We start from the raw sequence: 12,377 nt of genomic DNA on the forward strand, positions 1-12,377 counted from the left end.
ACTATGTTGATCACTGTAGATTATTACCAACGATTCTTATAAGTCTTTACCATTATGATGTAAATGTGTACGTAAGCGATAATTTTGTAGATACGGTGATGTTGTTTACGATCAATTTGCTTCTTAACTTTTTTCCCTAATAAATAATATTTATAGTTAAACATGCAGTAAAACAGGATCACTGTAGATTATTAATGAGGAGGGAATTTGAAAATTAGCCTTTTGCATTTTAATACGCATTGAGTATTTTCACTACCACAAAAATTAGTAGATATAATTTGATTGATATAGATCAAAACAAGTCATCATTCGATAAGATTTCCAACTATCTAGGATACTTAAATTTAATGAATCGTAACAGCAGGAAAATTTCTAGAAAATACAGCTAGCGTGAAGCCACTTTTAGCGTGCATAGAAAGGAAACCATCTTCCGTTTAACACGGTTATTCAGAGTTTCCCTTTCCAGGAACATCTGAAAATTGGGAAACTAAGCTTCGCAAATAAATCGAAGAGGCAGCATCGCTTGTTCAGGAAAGCGTAAACCTTAATCTGAGGAAGCCATCTTCCGCTCTTATTTTGTTGGGTGGAAACAAGGCTGTTGAACCGATCTTGACCTGAAACACTTGTTGACTTACTTATTTTTGCTTCAGATGATACGAGATGTTGCAAGCACCACAATTATGAACGTCACAGTGACTGGGGAAAGAACTGTTTTTGTTGATTTGTTCAGAAAGTACGTGTCCGCATTTCGTGACAAGAAAATGTAATCATATAAGATCTTTTTCTTTTTTTTACTATTTCTCATTTTTTAACAGCTTTCGTATATATGGATAGTTTTTAAACAAAAGAAACGATTTTTATAAATATATAATAAATTATGACCATTAGAACTGAAAAGGAGTAAAATATAGTTTTCTTGATAAATTATTTAATCGGTGAGTTTTCAAACATAACCATTGAGTATTTCAAATATTTGCTGATTTTTTTTCCACAATTTTTTTTCTCTTTTTTCACTTTATAAATTCTTCTTACCATAAAAATAAATTTAAAAAAAAGTACAAAAATTTGAAAAATTGTTATAAAACACACATTTAATTTAGTCTAAAATTTTAAAGAAATCTGCAAACTACTTCCATTTTGAAAAAAATGCTTGAATCTAATTCCTGGAGATATTAAAAAATTTATATTTCTCCTATTTTGCAATAAAGTGCAATTTTGAGAAAAAGAACTATGCATTGAATTATTGAAAAAAAAATTTATCAATAATTGATATTGGGGAATTATTGTATTTAGTTAAATTTAATATTTTTTCTAAAAATTCACATTTACTTACTCTATTAGATCCTGAAAACGCAAATATGCTAAAAATTAATCGAATAACATTTGCCTTAGAACCGTCAACTTTTTCAATTTCTGTTGCTTGCACAGATTTCAAGATTATAATTCGTTCTTATTTTGAAATTTCAAATCCAATAATTGTGAATGATACGATTGTAAATTTTAGCCTTAAAATTGGATAATGATTAATTAAACTTCCATCACAATTAAATGCACCAGCAGACATACGATGAATGGCAGAATTTTTTTATCTGATATTTTTCTATTTCCTTTTTAAAAATTACTTCCATTAAATGCAGTCTTTTCAAAAAATGGATTTAAGTACAAAGCCCGAACACAAAACCATTAACCCCTCACAAGTACATACATGTTTAGACGATAAAATAAACGAGGATACGAAACAATCAGATAAATGTCTATCGAATAGAGTCAAATGAAGTAAAAAGCAAAGCGAAGTAATAAAATAAAACTGTTAAATTTCCTGGAAACAGAGTTAAAGTAAATGGAGATAAAGGAAAGACTGCTGCATAGGCAGTTGTAACCGTGACTTTCATACTTATTTAAGACCTCTGGTGTAATCTTTTGCCATTTTATCTTCAATGCTATTTTATCTACAACTCTTTCAAGCAATCTCTCTAGAATTTTATTAAAAAACTTAATTACTTATTCATTAAAAATTCGTTCTTTCTAATGGTATCGGAACAGCGATAAAAATTATTTAAATTTTAAAGATTTATTGCCTTAGATTTTTACAGTGAGTCTTTTTCAATGTGTGAATACTTGGAAAAAATAATAATTTCGGATTTATGGTGTACTAAAACTGCTGCATAAAAATACATTAAGATAAAAAAGTGCATTTTATGTTAGCTTTTAGAAAAAAAGTGCCTTCGAATCTATTGAAATTAAGATCGTTGGTTAGATTAATGTAAATATCTGCAGGGTTAAACCGCGTTTTATTGTATCTATCGCTATTTGTAATAAAAATTGTTCTATTGTACGAAAAGGGATTCTTACCCTTAGAATACACAAATTAAACTTTGTGCAAAATTATCGATTATGAGGTTTTAAAAGTGTAGTATTTATTTTTCAGATCCTTCAATCACTTGAAATAGAATATATTAGAAATTAAGTTCCCTATTATAATATACAGTGTTCCCCTTCCATAACTTCTAATGACTTGATGAGTTCCCATTCTCATTTGAATTTTTAATTCAGAGAGAAATTATCATTTTTTTTTTTTTTTACAATTTTTTTTTCTTCGCTGAATTCTTGTAATACCGATTCAAAAATATCTTTTTATGATACGAAGGATCATGTCTCGTCTCAAAATGTTTATTTGTCTAGACAAGTCAAGGGGTAAAATTAAAGTGGGTCCTATACGAAATAACTCTTGACAGGGTTTTTGTCCTCATGAAAAGAATTGCTCAGGAAAAGGAGAGATTATACTTAGTGTTTCAATATGTGAATTAAATCAATCAAAATATAACAAAGTTTTGCCGTAGAAAACTCGAAAGCTCAAATTGTTGATTTTATTTGTTATTGATTTTAAATCGTAATGTCCCAGTTTTGATGAGGAGACCTAAAGTCAAAAAAGCGCTGACGCTCCAATAACAATGTCATTCCTTTATTGCAGGGTATCATCACGGTTCTCTACAATAAATTTCATTCCCTATAGTGAAATGTGCACATTACGGCGTTAGCACTGACTGGAGAATCTTCTAACTAAAAAAACTTGCTGTGCTGCTAATAATACTAAAAAGCAACGATTATTGATCGGAAATATTCAAAAGCTTTCAATAAATAATGAAAACAATAAACATCCTGAAAAAAATAATATGTACATCCTACCAGAGTACAGTGATTTAAGATACTAGTTTTTTTTTAGCGCCGATTTTAATTAATTAATTTTTTTACAGGATACTCGAAAGAGGAATAGTTTTGATTACTGTCTGTATACAAATAAAAAAAAATATTGTGTATATTAACTTGTTTATGAGTTTTCCTGAAATTTTTAACTGTAGAATTAGGTTTTCTAAAATGCGTGTGCAAGTTGAGGTTCGAACTCGCAACGTTTGGGTTCGTAGCCGAGTAAAAAAGCCACTAGACAAAAGTGTACACTCTTCTCCGGAAGTTGTTAGCTGGTTTATAATGTTACCACCAAATGCATAATTGTAAAAGGCAGTCAAGATTGCATAAGAAATCAATCGGGCGTGGCGATTCTTAAGTAATGAAATATTTAAACTATCTTAAATCTTTACTAGAGGCATTATAAAGACACTGTAATTACATCATTTTAGAAAGACACATTATTGGAGAATTAATACGTTTTTTTTTATTTTCTGCATAAAATTAAAAATATATATATATATTTTTTAATTCTAAGCATACCCCGGGAAACATCTCAGATATGGGATGTTTCCCGGAACATGGGATCCTCAGATATGGGATGTTTCACCATTTTGGAACATGAGAAGGTTCCAAAATGGTGACTAGTTTTCGCTTCTTTGGTGTGTACAGAAATGGGGTGAAGGGGTTAACTTCTTTCAATGCTGAGACGTGCCTCCTACGGGAGGGGCTGTACTGGCCGGTGATAGACTTTTGGGCTCAACTTTAGTTCCCGCCAATGCTGTAAGGGATGCGCGATCATTCAGAGTTTTCCGTGTGTCTTCGTGCAGGTCGGAATAATTGCGTAGTGAATAGCTTATAAGCCAGTTAACAGCTACGCTACACGAGCAATTGCTTTTATATTGTGGTCATGTTATTCGGCTGCGAATCACAAGGTCCCAGGTTCAATTCTCGCACATCTCTATTCGCCGCAGTTGCATTTAGCGAATCATTTGTGAATTTAAAAAGGCATAGCAAAATGTATATCAGATTCATTTTGTTGATTTATAATACTCTCAATCAGTGCGTAACATAACGATTTTCAATCTCTTCCATGCTTCTGTTTTTGGAAGGAAAAGTGTGGAACTGCAAGTAAAAAAAAAGTAACTAAGATAGATATGTCCTTTAAAGTTATTTAAAGTCTGTCCTTTTAAAGTTAGCCACAATAACCGATAAAGTAGTAACAAGTCAAAATATAAAGAAAATTCCTTTTTAAAAACAAAATTTAAATTCCATTCTTAAAAATAAATTAACCCATTTAAATGTTTGTAAAAGGGTTGCTTTGCTCATTTAAATTGAAGAATGTAAGATAAGGTGGAAAAATTTTTTAAAAAATATTGTCTCAAATTGGTATGAAAAATTTTACCCATTGGGATTGCATAAAAGGCTGACGCAAGTGATGCCGATCGATGATACAATCCATTTCTACTTAGTTAACAAGGTCATTTCAAAGTATTAGTAAGCCATCGATCACAAAGACACTAAATAGTAATTAATAAAGATACTCAGAACTTTGGGCGATTTATGTCAGACAAGGAGACTAATCATATCAAACTATTCTAATCATTACAAGTAATGCTTCATAAAACATCCGGTGAACAATTCTAAGCAGAGGAAAAACTAATTATAAAAAAAAAAAACTTAAGAAAAGAGCATTTATCTGTTTAATAAAAAAGGTTCTTTTTTTTTTAAATCAGAAATCTGAAGGTCAAAATGAAAGTCACAAGGACATGAAAAGCTTCTTTCTGAATGTGAAGCTTTAACAATTTTTGTTTTAATTTTGGATGATTATTCTTTCTTTTTTAACTGCGACAAAAGCGTTTTCTTTTAATTTTTTTCACTTTTAGTATTTTCTACTTTATACTTCTCATAAGATTCATTTTGGGTTTAAAAGAGACTCGAAACTATCAGACATATTCCAGAATCGAATGAGGTCATCTTCGCGCTGTAACATCATATGCAGACTATTATAACAAATTTTACTGTATCAAATTTTCTTGCTCTCTTTACGCTTACATCATTATTCTATCTGCGAATATAAGATTTAATCGTAAAGAAAATTACATTTGATTAATATTTTAGGTGAAACAAGTAAAAATAGAATATTTTAATTTGATTTCTAATCAAAAAATATTTTCATTTGATTTCTAAATTATATATATATATATATCTTATATTCGCTGATAGAATAATGATGTAAGCGTAAAGAAAGCAAGGAAATTTGATACAGTAAAAGTACATATATATATATATTTAAAATTTTATTGGGATTATAAATATTACTGTTCTCTTTAGTAATATACCATCCCTAAGAAGAATTATTTTATTCTTGATCTTTTTTATTGTTTTTAATTTCTTATTTTAATCAACTTTTTAAAATATTCTGTTTTCTAAAAATTAAAAGTCATCAATAGTGGCGACATCTATGAAATTAATTTTTTTGATATATTAATCTTTTAATTGATAATTAATAAGTCTATAATTACTAATTTACTGTCATCGTTAACTAATAACTATAAAAGATTTCAGAACTCCCTAAATGAGGAAGAGGAAGTGAGTGTAAATTCATTTTCAAAATTACATCCTTACAAACATGAAGCACGCTAAGTTAAATAAAATCGATTAAAAATGGAAATATACATGTGAGATTTTACATTACTTTGAAATTAAGTAACTATATTTCCTACAGTTCTTTGATTTGGGTATTGAAAGCTTGATTACAAGTACAGTAGTCTGAAGCAAAATGTTTTACTTCAAGTGAAGCATTTTTTTACACTATTTTATAGCTTTCGGACAAGGATAAGATATTTATGACAGGAAGATTTATTGAGCTTAGGTTTAGATTTGAAATTTGTGACGGTTTGTTATGAGCGAGGATAGAATCTGGGACCTTGTGGTTCGTAGCCGAGTAACAAGACCACAAGACAAAAGTAATACTCTGGTCTCGTAGCTGCTATCTGGCTTATAAGCTTTCCAACGTTAGGGTTCATAGCTGAGTAACAAAGCCACTAGACAAAAGTGTACACTCCTTTCCGGAGGTTGTTATCTGGCTTATGAAGTTGTGGTGGTAACATCATAAGCCAGAAAACAACTTCCGGAGAAGAGTGTACACTTTTGTCTAGTGGCTTTGTTACTCGGCTATGAACCCTAACATTGCGAGTTCGAACCTCAACCTGCACATTGGTGACCCTGGTTCTGAACAACCGCATCCTTCATTCAGCTGTCGTGGCTCCATCTACCGGCAGCAACCACTCACACACGCTCGCCGTCGCCCGCCACAACAGTTGGCGCGATAACAACGTTCGTCGCTCGCCATAAAGCTTGGCGCGATAATCACGTTCGTCGCTCGCCATAAAGCTTGGCGCGATAATCACGTTCGTCGCTCGCCATAACTGGCGCGATAAACTCTACCGACTCACTGGTGGGGGACTATTGTGGTGGTAACATCATAAGCCAGATAACAACTTCCGGAGAAGAGTGTACACTTTTGTCTAGTGGCTTTGTTACTCGGCTATGAACCCTAACATTGCGAGTTCGAACCTCAAACTGCACAAAGTTACCACCACAAATTAATTATACATACAAATGTCGTAGAGGGAGCAAATTAGGGATAAAGACTATGAAATCAAACAATCATCTAATGTTTTGAAAATCTGGAATATTATCAAAAAAAAATATCTATGTATATAAAGAACTGAAATATTTCGAAGACTGAACTAGGAATATGCCTTATTTTATCTTAAAACTATGCAGTAAACTATACCTATGAAGGAAACTTTAAAAAAATAATCCGCAAACCCTGTTTATTGTTAAACACCCGACATAGTTTTCGATGATCCAACATTTGGTACAGGTGTTTTAATACAAAAAAAAAAAGTCTTAAGACTTATTGATTGCTGCCGTAATGTATTTGAATATCACCAACTTTGATTACACCAAAATAGTCTTTAGACTGAAAATGAACAAAAGCTTTACGGGATTAAATGAGATAAATCTGAACATAATTAGAAATCTGAATCTATTATTTTGGGGAGAAAACCGCAAAATATAACTAATGTGAAATATTTCTAATTGACCAATTTTTTATCAATTAAAATTTTTTATTTGTCATTCAATTCTTTATCCATTAAAATACTTTGTTCTTTTCATAAATCCTTAACAATTTACGATATACTTCTTTCATTGCTGTCTATTGAGAGCAAAGAATTATGTAATTTCTCAAATTGTTATACTGTGTGGGTTTCTGATTTATTGGAACTCTCTGCGGTTGACGTTTACGAACTTATTTCATGTTCTAAATTTATTTACAAAACGTGTTTACACAAAGAATCAACCGAATCTATAATAATTGATAATCGATAGATTACACATTAGTTGCTCTTCAGTGAGAATTCACGTTTGGTGAGTTTTTATCTGAAATCGCCCTAGTTTTGCAAAAATGTATATTAGAATTGAAACTCATTTGATTTAAAAGAAAAAAAAATCTGAAAATCTGTGCTTTAGATGCGAAGTGCTGAAATAACTTTTGATGAGTTAAGGAATAAAGGAAAAGTAATGAGTAATGGAAAAAAATAAATAAATATATGCATATTTTTTCGATAAATTATTACTATAAATATCCTTTCTTTGAGTATACAAAATTAAAAAATAAACATTAAAGGAGATTTGAACCTCTAAACTCCAAACATAATAACGTGGTAACATTTTAAGTTTTATTCATTTATCTTTCTTTTATTTTTAAAGTTTGTCCTTAGTTTTTAAAAAAAAACAGTAAAATGCAAAATAATAATAATATCACCGCAATGCATATGAGTATAACTCTAGGGACTAAAATAAGTAAAAAGTATTATTATAAAATACAAGCACAAATATTTTGTAAAATTTTGTTAAAAATGGAGAAAATAATAGGAGAGCATTAATGATTTTCGTATAATAATGTTCTGAAGTTATTGCGAGAAAATAAGAAAATATTGATAAAATTTTAATTAAAATTCTATATGATAATTACTTCGTGGGAACATAGTTCTAGATTAGTTGGTAACTCTAGATTTAACTATCAAACGAGTAGAGTTTTTCAGACAGTTTTTACATCCATAACAAGTGTTAAAAAACTGTACAACGTTTATTACTGCGTCTAATCGTGCTATTTACATAGAGAAAGTAGCCTTATAAACATTATATACAAAGCTGCTATAAATTATTCCAATTTATGACACAAAACACATTTTTTTTCTTAAGTCATCGAATAACATAAAAACCTTTAAAACACAGTTTTGACACGAAATGCGATTATATTTTATTGTTGCCATAACCAAGCTACAAAAATAATACTGTTAAAAATAATCTAAAACAAAGTTTAATGGAACTCATATAATGGGACATATAAATAAGGCAATTGTTTTAATATCGTATGCGATTACTTGTATGATATAAATTTAAAAATTGAAAATTTCTCAAATGATTTTCGAATTAATTTCAAATATATTAAATTATTATAAAATAAAGACAATTTCTTAAGAAAAAACAATCCCATGCGTTTTTAAATTATTATATAATACTGAGTTTCAACCACCGTTGTGACAAATCACATCATATTGAAAATATATTGCTTTCGGAAGTAAATAATTTTTGACATTTTATTTTATGGTTCCAAGGAAGCTATGAAATGCGTCATAAATTTTTATCAGGATAGAAAACAAATTTAAGTCTCTTTGACGAAATATATAAATTAAGTGGAACATGAAGTTTGACACATTGCCCATTCGATGAGAAGTACAGATCATGAAGTGTTATCAAGATCCAATTTCTTTCTAATCTAAAACATGTCATCCAAAACTTCCAAGTTTAATAAAAGAAGCTTTTTTATTTTTTTAACCCTAACACAGAAAACAAAAAATTCCAAATATTTTTTAAAAAAATTTCTCTCATTTCTGTTAAAGTACAATCGCTTTGATTGGCAATCAGTTATACCCAATCATCTGTCCTTGTGGTTCGTGAGATATGTGTATGACTATTGGTTCATTTCAATAACATTGCAGGGTAATTAATTTAAAAGAATTAAATATATATTTTCTACAAAAAAGCAAAAAAAAAAAAAACCTTATGAAATATATTCACATGGTTTTCATATAACTAAGTGAATAAACGCACATTAATAATTAAAATTTATTAACTAATATTTTAAAACCATTTCAGCAAATGAAGTTAAGGTTTTCTTCTAGAAACACCTTTTCCAAATCTATTTTTCATCCAGACGGTAGTTTTTTGATGATCCATTTCCCAACTTCTTAGGGAAGCAACAGATGGCACCACGAGTTCTTTAAATTAAAATTATCAGTTAATATTGTCCCTGGGAAGGAAAACCGTTTTCGTCCCTGAAAGGACTAAAGTAATGTATATTATTAAATGTATTAAAGTAATGTGGTAACTTTATAAAAATTAATAATATATAATACAATAAAAGTTTTTTTCAGAGAATTGGGAGCATGGTTTCAAAGCCCAAACTGGGTATAAAATTTTATGTGAATATTCATCTGTCATTTATATTAAAACGATTGACAGCATTGACTAAATGAACCTAGATGTTTTTATATGGGAAAGTTTAGACTGAGACCTTATTCCTATTTTTGAGAGTCATAAATAAAATTACTTCTCAGACTTAATAATTTTAAATTGTCTCTGAAAGGTACATTGTGCAAATTAATTATTTTTTTTAATTCAGCGAGGAGCCAACGGTTGAAATCAAATCAATCAACAGTTAATGAACAAGTTTAATGTAGGGAAAAACAAGATATGCGATATATTATTAAGCTAAGTTAAATAGTTCTAAACATAATTCTGTTTATAAAGAAGTAGTTAATATGAACAAACATAATTTTATATTTAGCATCAGCAGTCAGTAATCTATGTAATCTAAAGGGTGTCCCAAAATTAACGCAAGATCTGAATTTGCCACCATTCGTGCAGTAAAGTGTTGTTTATTTAATTACTATCTTGAGTTAACACGTTTTATCGAGTAATGTTCCATTTTTACAAACCCAACACTATCAGCTGTCAAAAGTTTCTTTGATAGGGTTGCCAACACTTTACTGCATGAATGCAAATTCATATCTTGCGTTATTTTCTTAACACCTTTTACATTAAAAGAGAATGATTAATTTCATCGAGTTTTTTGTTTGAGATTTAAGAAATGTAGAGGAATCTATTACGTCATTGACTTAAATTGATATGATAATTTTTAGTTTTCTATGAACTGACTTGATTATATTAACGCATAACAATCGCCAGTTTGACAGTGCAATACACTGTTTTGTAGAAAATAGTGATTTTTTTCCTTTCTGTTATTAATTTAAAACAACAGCTACTTGGGGTGTCAGCGAATGACTTATTTACTTTTATTTAATAACACACTTGTTAGCAGTAAAACATCACCATTCTGTAAAAATAACCATATTGAGAAAATTTTATTTTTTAAAATAAAAGTTTAATTTTTGGGATCTTTTGGAATAAAAAAGAATCTGATTAAAAATTAAAGAATTCTTCTGGAATTAATGAAAGCCTGAAAGCTTTAATTTTTTACAGAATTTTAAGTTTGGTAATAAATGCGAAAAATATTATTTTTAATTAATTTCAATGCTATTTTTGATCAAATCTATACTTATATAAAGCTCAATGTGAGTGTGTGTTGGCTCTCTACAGGCCATACCGTTTGACCTACAGCTACCAAATTTGGTACATGTATACCTTGGAGATCGGGAATGTGCATCTGGGGTCCCTTTTTTTGAATTTTTAATTAGAATTTTAATTATTAATTAAAAACTAACTTTCCCACCAAAAAAATCTTCCATTTTCCCCACCGCCAAATGAGTAAGGCTTCAGTTTTTTCTCCCAACAGTAATGAGGCTAGGGTTAACATTTTTCGGCCGATTATTTCAAACGATTTTGTTTATTTTCTTAATATTTGATGCATTTAAAATTAAACATTGTTAATTAATCGATCTTTCAGATTCATTTTGAAGTACTTTTGAATTAAAATAACGCAGAATAAAGGAAATTAAAAATTTCTAATCTGCATAGCGTTACCCCAACTGGCGTAGAAAAATTAACGCATTTGCGTTACCGTAACTGGCGTTGAAAATTCGCGCATGTGCATTATGTTCTGATTGTTGACAATATTATCAATGGATGATTCTTGATTTAAATCATTTTTAGGTTAGTTGCATGCTTTTGTAGTTAAATTGTATTTATGTTAGTTATATATTTTTTTGTATATGCTTATAGTTTTAAGTACATCGTTTATTAAGTAGTTTCTTAAAACCTGTTTTCGACTGATTATTTTAAACGATTCATTTTATTTTCTTAATGTTTGATGCATTTAAAATTAAACATTTTCAATTAATTGATTTGTTCATGATGAATCTGAGAAAATTTTGTTGACAAATTCTTGAGATATTACATAAATTAAGAAAGATATTCTTTAGTGCCCATAAAGTTTAAGCGCTCAGTGACTCTCTTATCAGTAATCATATAAAAAATGCTTTGTTTCAGTAAAATATATTATTATATTAATTGCAGATTAATTCTTTCCACTTTAATTTAAAGCATAAATTCTACGGGAGCTAACAGAAAATTAGAGAGATACATATTACGTCATGACTGAAAGTCTTTATAATATTATGAGTGAATTTTATGACTATCGAAATTTGAAGTTTTAAAATATTTTGATGAAGAATCTATTAAAGTAGGGATTGCGTAAAATATTTAATTATTAAAATTTAAACGAACATTAAGATTGGCGAACCGGCTGGTCGCCAAAGGCGGCTAGTATATAATAAATTGAATAAGAGCAAGAATTTACTTTCATGTTAATGTTTTCCTTTTTTAATCATGAATCCCCCTGGATAGATGATTATCAATCTGGATAGTCTGAGTGATAATTCTGAAGTTACTTAACTATTCAATGCTAGCCGCCTTAGGCGATCAGTTGGTTCGATGAGATAATTGCTCTATAAAATATTGAATTAAATATTTTATTAAAATTTTTCCAGCTTCAAATTTTGATAGTCATATAACTCATATTGTTATTGAAGGCTCAAACAGGTCTGTTCTTCGTACAATGTATCTCTCTAATTTTATGTCAGCCCTCATGAAACTTG

At 29.5% G+C, this 12,377-nt stretch overlaps 1 protein-coding gene across 1 annotated transcript in view; it reads left to right on the top strand.

Moving 5' to 3' along the window:
* Nucleotides 1-716: 716 nt before the first annotated feature.
* LOC129961943 (general transcriptional corepressor trfA-like) overlaps nt 717-12,377 on the top strand; it is a 37,264-nt gene continuing 25,603 nt past the window's right edge. The window contains exon 1 of the mRNA XM_056075588.1: nt 717-763. The gene's annotated coding sequence lies outside the window, so the exon portion shown is untranslated. The remainder of the gene's footprint in view (nt 764-12,377) is intronic.

This window comes from Argiope bruennichi, chromosome 2, assembly GCF_947563725.1.
Source record: "Argiope bruennichi chromosome 2, qqArgBrue1.1, whole genome shotgun sequence".
In the NCBI taxonomy this organism is placed as follows: domain Eukaryota; kingdom Metazoa; phylum Arthropoda; class Arachnida; order Araneae; family Araneidae; genus Argiope; species Argiope bruennichi.